Consider the following 16,635-nt stretch of genomic DNA (forward strand, 5'->3'; position numbering starts at 1 on the left):
AGCTGAGAGCTGCATTCAGGAAAGTGTGTTGAAATACAAAAAGCACAGAGCCAAGGAATGGCTTATGATGTTGCAGCAGAGTCATGTTTCTGGAAGACATTAGTGGGAGAATGTATTCTAAAATTTGTTAAGAAAAAGAAAGTTCTCACAGTCCAGAAGCATTTCCTGTAGTTCACATATGGCACACGGTTTTGTCAGGAGTTGTATTTCTCCCATAACCTGATAAGTCATTTTTGCTTTCTGTTGCAGAGGTCACAACAAAAGCTTTTGGCTTTATTGTCATCTCCTTGCATACCAACAGTAGTTCTTTAAATGTCATATCACAAAACCGAAGTTTACACATGCTGCTGAACCAGGCAGGTGGAAATGAAGCACTGTGTATGTGCTGACACACTTTGGTGGGTACTGTCAGTTTTACTGAAAATAGAGGTTCTTCATTCTGCTAGAAGTTTGTTTCATGATGTCTCCAACACAGAGCAGAGTCTGAAATTTGTTTCAGGGCTTCAGAGATCCCTGTAACATTTTGGTGATGCCTGTGCCTGAGCTAGAGCATTTCATCCTCTCAGTTCTGGGAATGAAGTCAGCATCTAATTATAACAAAAAAAAACCATAAAATTGAACCTGTGACACTTATCTGCAGCCTCTAAAATCATGGAAGAGCTTTCACAGCTGACCATCTTTTGAATTAATGATAATTGCATTTAAATGTGATAATACTTGGCTAATAGGATATCAGCAGAGATCTGTGTCATACACAAGGTGTACAGATGGTGTAAATACACTGACAACAAGTGACGTCTTAAAATATTTACACTAAAGAGAAACTGCCGGGAGGGTCATTTTTTGAAAGGGCAATCTGAGGTGGTGTTTTTGGAAAAACAAGGCACAGAACAGTGTTGACGTGCCTCAGGGTTATCCAAGGTGGGTCAGGATGGGGATGGGGAGCAAGCATGCACAGCTTCAGCAGCACACCGGAAAGCTGCCAAATGCCAGGACCTTGCTCCTTTTCCTGCAGAAGGAGGATCGGCCTTCAGAAGTTTAGGAAATCCTGCCGCAAATGAAGAGAAATGGTTGTACTGAGATTCCAGATGAAACCTCAAATCTGTATACTGGCACAAACTAAACTGAGAAAAATGGACCAAAAAGATGTTCCTAGTGTTTCCCTTCTCCTTCTCAGATGCAAAGAAAGGTATGTACAACGCATATTCAGGCTCCCATTTGTCAAGGTGCTATCTAAACAAGACATTTAAAGCCCACTATGGACTAAAATTCTCTGTTGCATAGTTGTAGTTTTTCAGATCTGGGCTCTGTGGTACTTTCAGCATAAGCTGCATACCCAAAAAAAATGGTGCTACTATACTGGAGAAGGAAGGAGAAAAAGGGGGAATGAGAATACCAGTGCCATCCCAGCTCCAGCAAGGAAATCTAACTGTTTTTGCAAACAATCTTCATTGCTCCAAATTCATCCTAAAAGAGCTGGGACAGAGGTCTAAAAGACTTATTTTAGCAGCACATGCAGACTAAATGAGAAAAGATTCCGCTTTTGATTGCTTAGTCCCATTGTGAAGTCTTCAAATTAGTCCATTAGACAGTTATTAATTAGCATCACTCTAGAGGAAATATCTTTATTTAATAAAACATAAAAAGGGCTTTGGTAATCCCCATTTTAGGTCAACAATCTAGACTAAACTTTTTGCTGAAGTTTTTTGTTGATAGTTTTTGTCTCTTTTTTTTAACTTCAAAGGTGCTCAAAGAGGACACAATGGTTTAGTGAATTGGATCCAAGAGACATTTCACCATGCTTAAGGCAGATGTTATCAACACGGATCATTTGTATTGGCAGTCCTTCAAAAGTTACTCTCTAACCAAGCTCAAATCAGGTGAGTCTCACGGAAAACTCCTACTTGATTCTGGCCATGGCTTCAAAGTCTGCAGCCACACAAATGAGAAGATGACTATTAAATTTTAACTGACATTACAGCTTCCATTTGATCTATTAAACTTGAATAACCTCTGATTGGTAAATACATACTTTTAGACATCTGCACGTTAGCAAACACATGGAGGCTGATCAAAAAAGTTTGTCTCCCCTGGGGTTTGAATGTAGCTTTTTTAGTAAAAATTTGAATGGTTGCATCTTTAATATATTGTAAGAATTTTTTCTACATTGCTTCTACATCATGCTGGTGCATTTTAAAAAATCAGCAAATTTTACAAGTTAGTGAATTTCTTTCCTTCTCTTCTCCTCTTCTGTTTCTGCTTCCTCTTCCTCTTCCTCTCCCTCTTCCTCTCCTCTCCTTTTATTTTTTTGGTAAGTAGAAGGAATTAAAAAATACATAAAAAACCAACAACAATTCCTTTGAACAAGCTGTGAGATATCCTTTTAACTCTGTGTTGGGCAGCCAACCCACCGTTCAGAAGCCGAGGAAGCTGCTACAGACTCTGCCAGTCATCAGATTCAGATTCAAAAAAAACAAATGGCAGTGCTTGTTTGCACTTCTTTTACAAAATTAACTCTGCAAGTGAATCACATAAACAAAGCACCAGTCCCGGCAAATAATGTTGGTATTTAATTTACCCACACTGGGTATTCAGAAATTTGCTCATGTGAGAGAGTGAGTTGCACCCTCTCTGCACTGTCACACCAGGGTTGCTGCAGCCTCTCCACTTACTTTTGGGGGGGCTGGGGAGTCTGGGGGTGGGGAAGAAGGGATCTGAGACAATGCAACTGTAACAGTGAGAAATGTTCTTTATGTTCCTCTTTGTGTATGTGTATGTGATATTTTTGTTTGGTTTTCTGATAAAGAAAGTTGAGTTCAAGGGGTGTGTGGGGGGGAGGGCTGGTGAGGTGCACTGGTCACTTCTGAGCCCTAATTCTTGCAGATTCAAATGTCTGTTCCAGGCTGCTGCAAGGCATTAAAAATGCAGAGGTTTGCTTTTGTGGGGAGGTGTATCTGCCACACAGTCTCTTCTGAGGGGCAGGTCTCTGGCCACACTGATTAGGGTGAAAGGCTGGAGTCACATACATTACAAACAGCATCTTCCCCAACTCTAGAAATGAAAAAAGTACTGGAGGAAGCAAGATATTTTTTATTCTTCTCACATGAGAGAGGCCCCAGCTCAAGTGTAAGGTTTTGCTTATAGGGAAGAAAGGTCAAACACGCTTGGTGGCTTTAGCTAACTTAGTTTTGTTCTGGAAAGACTCAGCACATATTTAATATGGCTCCATAGAGCTGACAATCCTCTTTTGCTGATATCTCCAGTCTTCCTTCCTGAGCACCAATTTTCTGAAACGCATTGCTTTGTCTAGCCTGTCACTAATTGAACATTAATTATTCTAAAAACGTCCTCTTTGTGTCTGAAGGGATTTGATCTGGCTGTGAAAAACAACCCCCAGCTCTCTCTCTTGGTCTGCCACATTGGCCTGCCAGTGCAGAGCCCAGGCTGTCACTACCCGGGCATCCCACAAAAGATGTTGAAAAGCTGTATCACCTTCATTTCTGAAAATTGCCACAGTCAAAGGGAGGGATGGGAAAGATATTCTGCTTTTCATACAAACGGGATGAGCAGCAAACTTGGTGCTGTAACCTGGATGGTTGCAGCACACCATAACTGGACAAAGAGGCTGCACAGACCTAATCAATGTGCTATCTACAAGGAAAATATTTGAACTGAAGTAGGCCTCTTTAGACACTCTGTTAATGTACAACACACTACGTGCACTGGCTGCTGTCCCAGTGACACAGCGAACTAGAAAACGCACCACTCGGATTCACGTGCTCACGTGTTCCAAGCCAGCCTGAAATTCAAAAGGCTTTTGTAAGCTTCAGTCCTGTACCCATGACACCTGGTCATTCTCTGTAGTCAGAAGGAGTACACAAATTCACAGGTATTACCAAAGTTTGGCATCATGGTTACAGTTGTACTTTAGGACATTTCTTAAAAACTTTTTAAAACCGCAGCCTAAGAAATACATCACTACTTTTCCCCTGTGAAGACCAATCCTGCAGGGCACTCCAGGGAGAAATAGGACTTATACAGGGCTCTATTGTGCTATATTTTCTTTTTCAGGGGTATTTTCATTTCTTTAAAGACATATTTATGGAGTTAAAAAAGCATATCCACTGGTCTTCTCACTGTAAGGTTTTCCTACATGGTGACAAAAAATGTACTTCGCATTTTTTCAGTTTTCTGAGACCAAAAGAATGTAGTGAAAATCATGAGCTGAAAGATGTACCAAGATACTTAAATTCACTGGAACATAGGCCCCATTCAGAAATGTGCTTTTATGAACTCTATAAATATACTTTATACAGAATAAACCATTAACTAGGAGACCATTATTAAAAATAACCTAATATAAACACATTGCAGCTTAGACCAGGGATTTTACTGAATTAGTTCCTAGCTGAATATATGCAGTCATAGGATGGTTTATGTTGGGCAGGAACTTAAAGATCATCTCATTCTAACCCCTCTCCCATGGACAGGAACACCTTGCACTACACCAGGTTGCTCAGGGCCCCATTGAACCTGGCCTTGAACACTTTCAGGGATGGAGCATCCACAACTTCTCTAGACAACCTGTTCCAGTGAATAATTTCCTCCTAATATCTAATTTAATATCTAATTTAAACCTATTCTCTTCCAGTTTAAAGCCACTGTCCCTTGTCCTATCACTAAATTTAGAATAAAGTCTAATTTGATTTCAAAATTGGTATTGATGGACTGTCCACAATAGTGCTTAACAAATTGCTCCAGCAAGTGAGATGGTCGAAACTTTGCAGTTTACTTAAATCATTTATTATCATCTCCTATTACTTGAATCTTGTCACATGGGTAAGTTTCTGGTCCTTCTATTCTGACAAAGAGTTCTCATATTTCTGATCTCCGTGTAAGTACTGTAGAGTCACAGAGAGGTGGATGTTGTCAGGGACCTCTGGACATTATCAAGTCCTCTTCTCAAAGCAGCTGCATCAAGGGCTGGTGCCCAGGGCTCAGCCTCGTCCAGCTTTGAATATCTCCAAGGGTAGACACTCCAAAATCCCTCTTTGTTTGATTACCCCAAAGTGAAAAAGTGGGGTTTTTTATGGTTAAGGGGAATTTCCTGTATTTCAGTTTTGCGAATTGCCTCTTGTCCTGTCACAGTCCTGTTAGCACAGAGAAGAGTCTGGCTCGTTCTTCTTTACTTCTCACCACAACTATCAGGTATTTATAAACAATAATACAATGTTCAGTTAATTATTCCCTGTGATCTCAAATTGGTTTTAGAATCCATTTCTTTCCACTTCAATGACTACTGCCTAGCTTCTTCCATTTTGGACAAATTCATTCCCATTTGCAAATGTACATTCATCATCCAGCTTGTCAGCACGTGCAGATGGAGTTGTGGCAGTGGGTTGGTCTCTTCACGTTCACCAGCTTTCTGTCTTCCTCATACATTGTCATAAGTGAATTTTAATTTTTTCTGCGTTTGAGATTTGCTAAAGTGGCTCAAGTGGAGGACCATAGCAAACTCGTTTAGCTCTTGCTCTGAAGTTCATGTTCCTAGTAGTGTAACAAGTGAGAAGACTGGGAATGGGAAAAGGCAGAGGAAGAAGGGACACTGAATGACTGAATTTGGTCAGGGACTTGGAAGTTCATAATAATTTGCAGTCATTTATTACTCTTATTTGGTAATTCTATACTAAGAGTAGATTTTACTTGCAAGATCTGGCAAAGAGGTGGTTACAACTTATTATTACAGCTTTGTTATTCAAAAGAGAGATTAAGATAGAAATTAATTGACAGTCTACCCACAGTTGCACTTTACAATTCATAATGCAGTACACGAACAGGAACAGTCTATTCTATAAACTTGCTCAGGTTCTGTAGATCTATAGATCTAGAACAGACAGGCCAGTGACTCAAGGAAATCCTCCTAAAAGATACTGTAGTCATGGCTCACAAAAGCCCACTGAAATCACGACCAATAAGAATGAGTCACCTCAGTGCGAGCACCGTGCCCCTGATCATTCACTGGGCTCTTATCTGGCTGCTTTCCTGATAGTGGGAACTTGAAAAGTGCCTTACCTCTCAGGAAAAGTGGTAACTGCTAATATGTAATCTTAGGTTGTTGAACTCAGTCTGAACCCAATTTATTTTTACTTCTGCAGAGAGGACATGAATTATCCTTCTGACACCGGATCTGAGTAAGCAGATGCACTCCTCGTGATCACACGCGTTCTATTGCAGGAGGCAGCAGCAGGCTCCAGTGCTTCCTCCCAGCACTCTGTTCCTATATATATTGCTATGTGGCATGGATGTGCTTACATGGTCATGTGGGAAAATGATTGTGTACCCTGGGGAAAAGCATGTAGGAGTGAATTCTTCTCAGACAGGAGAGAGTCCGCAGGAGTTCACAGCTGAGAACAACCCTCCGTTGATTAGCCACCATTGTAACACTGTTTACAGTGGGTTTCTATGTTGCCTCTGTTTCTCTCTCAAGAAACAAAACTGCATATTTACCATAGCACCTGTCATGAGCTATGTTAAACAGGAGCACACTTTAGAAAAATCACTAATTTTAGAATGATCATAAATATTTATACCAGACAGACCATAAACAGCACCTTAGAGACCGTGCTGTGTTTTTATAAATCCCTCTTAATTTAGAAAATGTTGATTTGATAGACTGAGGCAGCCATAGCCAACAAATGCATATTTGAGAAAACTGCTCTCTAGACTCCTGTGACCTAAATTTCCTCATTTGTATAGTATTCAGCTTTTGTTTCTGATTAAAACTACTTTTACGAGGTGCCTACCATATATTTTTCTTTTATAACTCTATATTCATCCTAAGTTCTCACGCTACAAAGTTTGCTCAGATGTAGGCATTAAGCTGGCAGCAGAGACTGCTCCCAGTCAAGGAGTTTCTTCCCGAGGCCAGGAGTCTCTTGGTGGGTGTAGGCTGCAAGCTCTGGGCAGCAGGGACCATGCAGGGCTGGGTGGGGAGCACACTGCAGCTCCCATCCTCCTGACCTGCTGCTGTTGCAGGATAAACCAGCTTATTTATTTACAGAAGTCAAAAAAGTATTTGAATTGTATGTGGTTCAAAAGTATTTCTGTAACTAAAACTGTTGTTCTGCTGAAAACTGAGCCTGGCAAAGAATGAGTCTGTTTTACAGGTGGATGGGTGACCTGCTCCTGTCACTGCCTGGTCCCACAGGTCCAGCAGAAAGCAGGAAACAAACAGACAAAGGAGGAGGGCAGGGCAAATTTTTTTATGGGGCCTTGTACTTGGATTGACTTAGAGTTGTTGAGAAACCATTATGCTAGAAAGATTTCTCTGAAAATGTTTCTAAAATTTGATCTTGATCTCAGGCCATGTAAATCTCATTATCTGCCCAGAACAGATAATTGTCTCTGGAAATACATTCTGTCATCCACAGGTTATAATTGCAGTTGGAGGCAACTTTCAGATCTTCTTAAGTCAAAAAAATATAATTAAATGTTATTTCTGTTTGCAAGAAAACAATGCTGCTGACAATCCTTCTATTTCATTTGTAGTTTGCAATGGATTGTGCAGCAGAGTTATTCACTTCAAATCATCTTTTAATATCATAGAGTAGAGCCTCTGACTGTCCTTTTCTGATTAAAAGGATGGGTTACCCGCTTCCCTCATCTGTGAGCAGGTTCCAGGCTCTGGGGTATGGGAAATAAGGGAGCTGCTGAGTTTCAGAATCTGCACCCAAACTACTACTGGATTACTCAGTGATAATTAGATCACATTCCCTAATAGGAAAGTATTATTTATCTAAAATTTCCCATCCCGATGCAGAAAACAGGAACCAAGTTGACCAAAAATCTTACTAATGAGAAGTTATTTGCCAAGTTGCCATGTCCCATTAACATGGCACAGTATTTTATACACTTGCATTACTGTACTTTTTTCCCAAGTTTGAGCCCAGTTTTATGAAATAAAAGCAATTTCATACAAAATGTGAAGGCATGATGTGAGGAACAGCAGCTGAAGGCTCTGGGTGCACAAATACCATTGCTGCATCTAGTTTTAGTGACATGGATTGTGGGAAAGGGCAACTCTTCTAGAAGGATTTGTGAGTTTTTATGATGGGGGCAATGTGCAACTGAGCTACGGTATGTTCTGCATTTTTTCTCTGATATCCTGATACTCTCGTATCCAGATTATGTTGAACTTTCCTTGGCATGCTCTGTGCCTTCATATTATATTTTAACAACATTCTTAGCAAATTTGCTTAGTTAACCCAAATAAGGCCAAACTCCCAAGAATCTGTTGGGTTTGGTGGTTTGCTGAATCTGTGTTTTTATCAGAATGTTTATTTTGGTGCTGTGCCCATCTGCTAGACCTCTCATTACTTTTTAACTTTATTACTCGTTTGTTGCTGCTCTGCACATAAATCATTGATGGCATCACATGAGTTTGACTGTAACTTTTCTAGATATAACTGGTTTATATGGGATAAATTGAAGTCACTGGGTGAAATGATTCTCTGAATTATTCTGAATGAATTCTTCAGAGAATTGCCCAGAAAGATGTTCCTCAAGAAGTGATGAGTTCTGCAGAAGCACTGCCCTGAATGCTGCTGTCTTTCTTTTTTCCAGAGAGAATGAATGTTTCTTATAGGAAACCACTTGGCCTTCACATGAATTCACCCCCTTATTAAAAGAAAACCCCCACTACTCCAAAAAAATGCATCTGGCTTCCAAAGGAGTGGGGGAAGGGTTTAGGCTTGTGTGCACTGAACTTAGGTACACATAGGTGAATTTTTTAGAAGGGAAGGGGCAAATAGGGACAAACCAGGGCTCACTTACTGTCTACAATGTGTTTTCAAAAGTAATCATTGAATCATTTAGGTTGCAAAAGACCTATAAGTTCATTGAGTTCAACTATAAACCCAACACTGTCAAGTCCACCACTAAACCATGTCCCTAAACACCAAATCTACATGTCTTTTTAATACCTTTGGAGACATTAACTCAATTAAATCTCTGGGAAACCAGTTCCAGTGTTTCATCACCCTCATCATAAAACAATTCTTCCTTATATCTAGCCTAAATCTACCCTAATTTTAGTTTAAAACCATTACCCCTTGTCCTGTCACAATAGGCCCTGCTAAGAATTCTGTCCCTATCTTTTTTCTTAGCCCCCTTTAGGTACTGAAAGGCCACAATAAGGTCTCCCTGGAGCCTTCTCCTTCTCAAGGTGAACAATCTCAACCCTCTTAACCTTTCATTACAGAAGAGATATTCCATCCTATGATGACCCACCTTTACACTCTGAGCCTCGACACATCCCTGATTATTTTTGTGGCTCTCACATCCCTACATCAAGTCCTCTTAACTAACAGCCCTTGAAAGTCAGCTACACAACCCTAAGTCCTGTTGGTGAGATGAGTATTTTGGATGGATGGCTTGGAGGCAACTGAGCTAGTTTTTTATTTTAGGTCCTCTAAGCCATTGTCTCAAGAGACATGGAGAAGTTAAGATTCTGTGTAGAAATTAGGCTTTCTTATTTGGGAGACAGAAGATTCTGCTTGTCTGTGGTTTCCAGTTTGAAATCAAGTTGTTGTATTGAGCATAAAAATGAGTACCTTCTGGCAAGCTCTAACATGGGCATGTGGAACTCAAGCCCAGGACAGAGTGTTTTTAATGCAGCTCCAGAAAGAAAACCTCCCACTGAGCACGGCTGGTGGGCTGGGAGTAGAGAAGAATGTCTACCACTGACACTTCTGGCATTTCTCCTCAGCTCTTAAATTACTCTTCTTTTTTTTTTTTTCCAAGGCTCATTTAGTGGTTCTGAGAGATATGTTGTGACCACTAGATCCCAGAAGCGTCCAGAGGACAGACTGCGAGGCCTTGTAGCCTTCACTTTTCAAAGATTTAAGGCTAGAAATGCATCTGTCTTTTGACTCTACTAGGGGTTAAAATCGTGGTTCCTTCTCATAATCTTAATATCTATGCTTTTAAACCCATGACCTGACCCTGTATATTTTGGGGACTTGATAGTCTTTGTGCTATAAAGTGGCTGGGCAGAAGATACACCCCTCCTTTCCCTGCTCTGTTTGTGAAGCCTTATGTAGCCATGGTTCCCAATAGTCTGCCCATCTGCACTGTCCCTGTAGTCCCACATGTCGGTCTGTGACTCAGACTGACCTCAGGAAAGGTCTAGAGGACAAGCTGGATAATCAGAAATGTGGCCAAAGCGCTCTGTGGACCAACTAAGTCTCCCACTAACTTCAGGGAGACTGTGCTGCTCAAAAGCCACAATGAGCTCCCCTCACTGAGCTCTTCTTATGCTGGGACCAGATCCAGAAGGTGCAAACCTGACTTAGAACACTTTTGGTTCTCTTCAGCCTCCCTGAAAGTCCCTGGGAAGCAACTGGGGGTACAGTCTCTGCCTGAGATATTTCTTCTTCATTACTCAGTTCTGCTGTACACTCACTGCTCAATTATCCAGAATAAGGATGAGGTGGGATAACCTAGATAAAGCAAAAGAATCGTGATATAAAAAAATATGTAAATGAGGCTATTAGAACGTACTGTGTGTTCACCTTTGCCATCAGCTCTCTAAAAAGATAAAAGTAGATGAAGCTGTGTTTTAGGTGAGCATAAAATACTTTCTGTTATGAAGGCATAATAAAGGCAGTGGCTGAAGGCAGGGCCTGATTAATCCACGACTTGGGTAAGTGCATGTATATTTCAGATGATGTTTCATTTTTAAATTAAAAAGAAAACCCTGTTCATTGAAAATGAAGCTGGAACATTGTTTAATATGGGATCTGTTGTGGCATCTTCTTGGAAATTTGGTAGTCATGTCCTTATAGTACTCTCTAGTGAAACAAATTTATGAATATATATTTTGCTACATCAGCATCACTGACATCAGAACAACACATGACTATGCTTTATTTCTTATTAGGGAAAAATACTTTTTGGCATCTTGACTACATTTAAACAAGGTTTAGATACATGTCTCAGTGTAGACTGAAATGGCTTCTAGCCATTGTTAAATGCTCAATAAATCTATCCATATTTGGAAAAAAATGTAACTTATCACACCTAAGAACTGTACAGGAACTCTGCAAACCTGTATACAGAAATTAGCTGTGTTTTTTTCTGGAAAAGGCAAATACTGTATACATTTCTGAGAGGGAATCTGCCATTTTCTCCATGAAAATCAGTTTCCGCCAAGTGCATACAAGTTAACCATTAATCCCTTTATCTCTACTTCAAGTATTATCAGGGGCATATGGCAACCTTACTATGCATCCACCTTTCTTTTGAAAGTGAAGGAAGAACCAGAGGTCAAACAACAGGCCCCTTGTTGAAATCCAGTGGAAGCTTCATTGCACTGAGGTTCAGATCCAGAAAGGAACTTTAGTATCCGAATCCCTCTGCTCTCCTGATTCCCATTTAGCTGCTGCTTAAGCCCACAGGCAGATGCTGTCTATAGCAGCTTCAGATTCTGTTGTTAGCATTTCACAATTGCCTAGTTCTGGGAGTGCCTACCCCAAAGGTACCTCAGTTGTGAGAAATCTCAATCCTGTTGCAGATAAGTGGAGGAATACATTCCCCCCGGACATCTTCAGGAATTGCTTGTGCATTTTATCCAAGAGCAATTTAAAAATATTTAAGTGTTCATAGGGCAGGGCAAGACAGGTTGATACTTTAAACAGTGTTAAGACATATTCATTTTTTTATTATATGCAAGGAAATTTTCTTTTTATGTTGCACAATGGAATATCCTGAAAAAGATGTTTCCAAGCATTTTCTCTTAGATCTGGAGGGAACATTAGCTCATGGGCATGAGATGCTCCTAGAAGATATTTTTCAATTTTTCTTGGATGTGAAATGGAATGAAACTGGATGCCTTCCATTGGAGGTAGCTAATGACAATCTAGAAATGAGAGTGTAGGACACCAGTGGCTGCAAGAGCTCCCTCAGCTTATGCTCCACCTGGCAAATTTGCCATCTGAATTATCCACCATTCTGTGTGGTCTCAGTGAAGTGCTAACACTGAACTGCTGATGGGGGCATTGGCTGGCTTTGTACACTATGGATGCTTCTCACAGTATGCAGTGCCTGCAATTTGTCAGAGTCCTGGAGGACGGAAACATACTGAGCAGAAAACTCAGTAACTCCATGTGCTTGCAAAAGGCAGTGTTTGCAGTTCAGTCCTTAAGAGGCAAAGAGGGAGGAAACAGTGGGGTTACCACAGCCAAGCTACCAAAAGCCCATTTCCATTTAATCTTAGTCTCTCTCTATTGTCCTTTTATCCATCTTTCTCTTTCTTTTATTTAACAGAAATGGGAATCTTAAAAGGAAATATGTAGGTTTTAATTCAGAATTTTAAGGAAAAAAAATCAAAAGAGGGAAAAAACGAAAAGAAGCAAGGTATTTGGCAGCACTTGTTTGAGAGAAATTTTTGAAGTACAATTAAATAAAATGTAAAGTAAGTTACTGAGAGGAGGAAGACTTGACACACATTTTCATATTGGGTAACCTGAATGGTTTCTATAATCATCTAGTTTTCACAGAGATATTCCTGAAATGTCTTGTTTCCCCTTAGGAAGAGCACAAGCAGTCTCAATTCTGACCGTAAGGAAAAGCTGTTGCGTGTTCAAGACCCAGTTACAGTCTTAGCAGCCTTCACGTCTGCTCTCAGATCTGACTCCCCCTGCACGGCCACAGCACTCTCATTCCACTCGTATCTTTCCCTACTTGGCATTCAGACGGTCTCTTCTGCTTACATTAAAAGCCCAGCACTTGCATTCTGAGATGTCTTCAAAATCTTGTCAGTCTTAAAGTGAGTATTTGCAGAATATAACATCTTTATACTAAGCAAACAAATAATGAAATGTAGTTTTGTAAAATTTGAACTTCTATAAAATATACTGGTTTTATTAGCATCTGTAAATGTTGTTCAGGGTATTACACAAAACATATTTAGGAGATAAGGAAAGATTATCCACTTGGCCTCACAAATTACTGTGAGGACAGCATGTCATTGCTGTAAAATACTTGTAGGCAAAATATGTTAAGCATTACATTCTTTAAGCCACAAACTACAAGTTTCTTGTTCTCATGCTGACCCTTTACTGATTTGTCTCATATAAAATATCACGTAATTACCAGGCTCTGTTTGGAAGGGTAGACCAGAAGGGGAAGATCCTGCACACAGGGTTAGACTGCTGGTAGGGCTGTACAGGAATCCTGCAGACTTCCATGTCCTGCAGAACAATCTACTCTGTGCAGCCCAGTCCAGTGGTGGTTCCCCCTCTGCTCCATAAAGAGCTACTCCCAGCCTTACAGTTTTAAAAAGAAATCAGAAATAGTTACATTTTGGAAGAAATTACTTGAACTTTAGTTTACTTTGTTAATTACTGTAATTTATAACAAACACTAACTAAGCCAATCACACAACTAGCTGTAGTTCCTTTTATGGTATTGGTATGCAGTGCTGTTTTGCTCTTGTTTTAATGGATGTTGCAACATAACCCCATGGTGGATTCATTATATAAATCATATCATTTTTGATCCGACAGTAGATTTTAACTCTGCTAGACTGACATCAGGATGGCACATCTCTGTGACACCCGATTGGTCATCTGCCTCCAGCTCCTTCAGAGCAAGCAGAAGCCAGAAACACATGAGAACTGGCAGTGATTAAAAGGGTAGAACAACTGGAGAATAAGGTTTAATTGCTAGTGCCTTAGTTGTGCCAGGATAATACTACGTGCACTGACTCATCAGATTCAAACGATTTCTAACTACAGTGCTGTGTTTTGAGAGAATCAAGAGAAGAACGTTTGACAGTTGACAATGGGAAATTGCTCACAGCACGTAGGCACTATCCCTGCCCTTCCATAGTGCTTCAATTTTCAGTCTAAATATAATGGGATAGGGTATTTCAGACTACTCCAGAAAGCCTTTAGGATAGATATCTATTACACGATGGCCTGAGACTGTGAAGTGGACCTGATGACTCAGGTATGATGATTTTCCACTATGATATTGCTACTAAAAGTGTTCTGATAAATCACCTTCAACTCCTTTACCACTGTCTTTCCTACAGATGACATCTAATTACTGCTGATTCACAGTAGTACATACAGCCTGTGAATTCCAGGCAGGGCAGAAGGTGAGAATAGCTTCACTGCAAGTTTTGGAATTGGAGATGCATGAAGGGAAAACTTGCAAGAACCCCAAGAACAGAGGAAAGTATGATGACAGAATTACTGTGTTGCCTGACCAACAAAGCCAAGAGCTATCTGAGAGAAATCTCAACTATTTACTGCGTGTTCAGTGTAGAGTCAGAAATTCAGCCAGAAATAAAAAAAGAGCTCCTTCTACTTCAGAAGCAGTCTTTGCACTAAGAATATATTTGTTAATTGTGTTTGAAATATTCAAGCCTGTAGAAACATGAAAATGAGTGAAATGGTTTACATCAGCCACACCTCTATCTTCTACTCCACTCCTCCCTAAACAAAATTCAAATTTGATTTGTAGCTCTGGCCTTTGCTGAATGAAGGAGTAGAACACCTGTGAAAGAAGTGAGGGATAAAAATATATGTATTTCTCAGTTATGTTTCCAAATCAGTGAAATTAGCTGGAGGCTCTCAGCACTCATCTCCCCATCACTGGTCCATCTGTCAAATGTAGGAGTAAAATAGATGTCTAAGAGGAAGCAGATGCTGGAAGCACAACTATTTCAGTGTCTCCTTAGAGCAAAGAAAGCACTGAGTAGAAGCACTGAGCTGCAGCCCAGCCGTCCCTTACCCAGCCATCCCCTTAACCCTGTGTTTGGAGCTGACTGAGCTCTTGGCAGCCAGCATGGGAAGTGAGGAGCTGCAGCAAGCATTAACAACCGGATGGTGGAAAATATCCAGGGACTTCAGTCCATGTTCTGTCCTTTTTCACTTCTGTGCTTCTTGCCAGTAAGAGACAGTCACACATTTTCCAATTTTATTGAAGGACAGAGACACTTAATTTGCACCATTATGTGAAGGGAAATCCAAACTGTCTAGGAAACCAAGCAGGCTCATGGTGTTGAAAAGGAATGCCCTTTGGAGAACAAAAGATGCTTGAATATGAGGAGCCAAAGTCCAGCAGGACTGGCATTAGTGTAGGAGGAATTGCCCTACAGACACTTCTCCCTTACCAGTGTAGCCACAAAACCAGCAAATTCATAGTAACATCAAAAGTTATTTGCAGGAGGCCAGAACTTATAATCAATTGGGAAAAAATACCTTCCAAACCACTGTGCAGATTTATCTCCATAAAGGCACATAAATAAACCCTTACATAAATTACTGCAGCAGCCACATTCTGTTCTGCACAAACTTGTGACTCAGAGCAGGAAAAGCAAGAAGGTGCTCTGACAAAAATTGAAACCATAAATGAAAAAAAAATCCACCACTGTCTCAAGATTTTTTTAAACCTGTGGCAAATGTCCCTCTGCCACCTAAGTCTCAGGTTAAGTACCTATGAATTACACTGCTCTATTTACCAAAAGAACAGTACAAAAATAAAGTTAAAATACTAGGAATTTATTCTGGTTTCTAGTCATGCAAGAGTGGTGTGGCAGCCCTGATGTCTGAGAATATCCTTCAAAAATGTCATGAGAGACCATTTTTATAAGTACTGCTTTGATAGCTAAGCCCTGAGGGTTTAAAAAGTACTCAGTAAACAAGATGAATTGGAAAATAGGTAGAATGGTGTCTGGAAAATGTCTGTAGGCCACTTCAGAAAGCAAGCGCTAGAGCTGTTAGAGTAGAAAAAACCCCACACTTCTTGTTCTCTTCATTGTTTTAAGTAAAGATTTTTAGTTTTGTACAACAGGAACATTCAGTGAAAATCATTGGGTTTTACTATTTTCTCAAACCACTTGATTGCTAACAACTGCAGATATTAATTAAGCTGTAGTCCAATCCTTTACCTGGCCTGTAGACAAAACACTCTCCTCTTGTCTCCTGAAATAACACTTCAACACGTTTCCTTGCCAGCAATGAGCATTTGACAGGGCCATCATCCACAGCTTCCCTCTCCTCCGGTTGCTCCTGTAGCTCCAGAGGGACTTCTGCTTCTGTCCCACCTGCCATGGGCTCTCTTCTCACACTGCAGCTGCATCCCCTGGGACCTTCTGGCTTTATGTGCAGGTCAAGGACTATTTTCTCTGTTGCTAATCTAAAACAGGAGGTGGCAAATACGCTTTACATTTTTAATTCTTCACGTCAGCAATGCCACTCATTAAATCCCAGAGCTGAGAACGCTTTGAAAAGGCTCCCAAGAGGTATAAGCAAACACCAGGGGGGTTAATATAATCCATATGGAAAGGAAGGGGGGGAAATACTTTACATTTGGAATTCACTCTGCTCTTGCTGCCCTAACATAATAATTAACTATAAATATATGTTTTTGCCTAATTATTCCTTGTAAAGACATTGCTGCAATATGTTCACCAACGGCTGAGGAAGGCATTAGTACATACCTCTGAACAATAGTTCCTAAAGCTGGCTTCTTTAAGGAGCTTTTAGCCCATGGAAGGTGATTGTTGTTTAAAGTGACTGCATAAACCTCTCTTTGTGATTCTGTGATTGACACTCACCCTTCTTT

At 40.4% G+C, this 16,635-nt stretch overlaps 1 long non-coding RNA gene across 1 annotated transcript; it reads left to right on the forward strand.

Moving 5' to 3' along the window:
- The first annotated feature begins 975 nt into the window (after positions 1-975).
- On the forward strand, positions 976-14,482 carry LOC113949544. The gene is made up of 4 exons (XR_003528465.1): positions 976-1,189; positions 1,745-1,880; positions 12,590-12,826; positions 14,096-14,482. It is a non-coding gene; the product is annotated as an uncharacterized LOC113949544 (long non-coding RNA).
- The last annotated feature ends 2,153 nt before the right edge of the window (positions 14,483-16,635 follow it).

This window comes from Corapipo altera, unplaced genomic scaffold (genome assembly GCF_003945725.1).
Source record: "Corapipo altera isolate COAL_440 unplaced genomic scaffold, ASM394572v1 56, whole genome shotgun sequence".
Classification (NCBI taxonomy): domain Eukaryota; kingdom Metazoa; phylum Chordata; class Aves; order Passeriformes; family Pipridae; genus Corapipo; species Corapipo altera.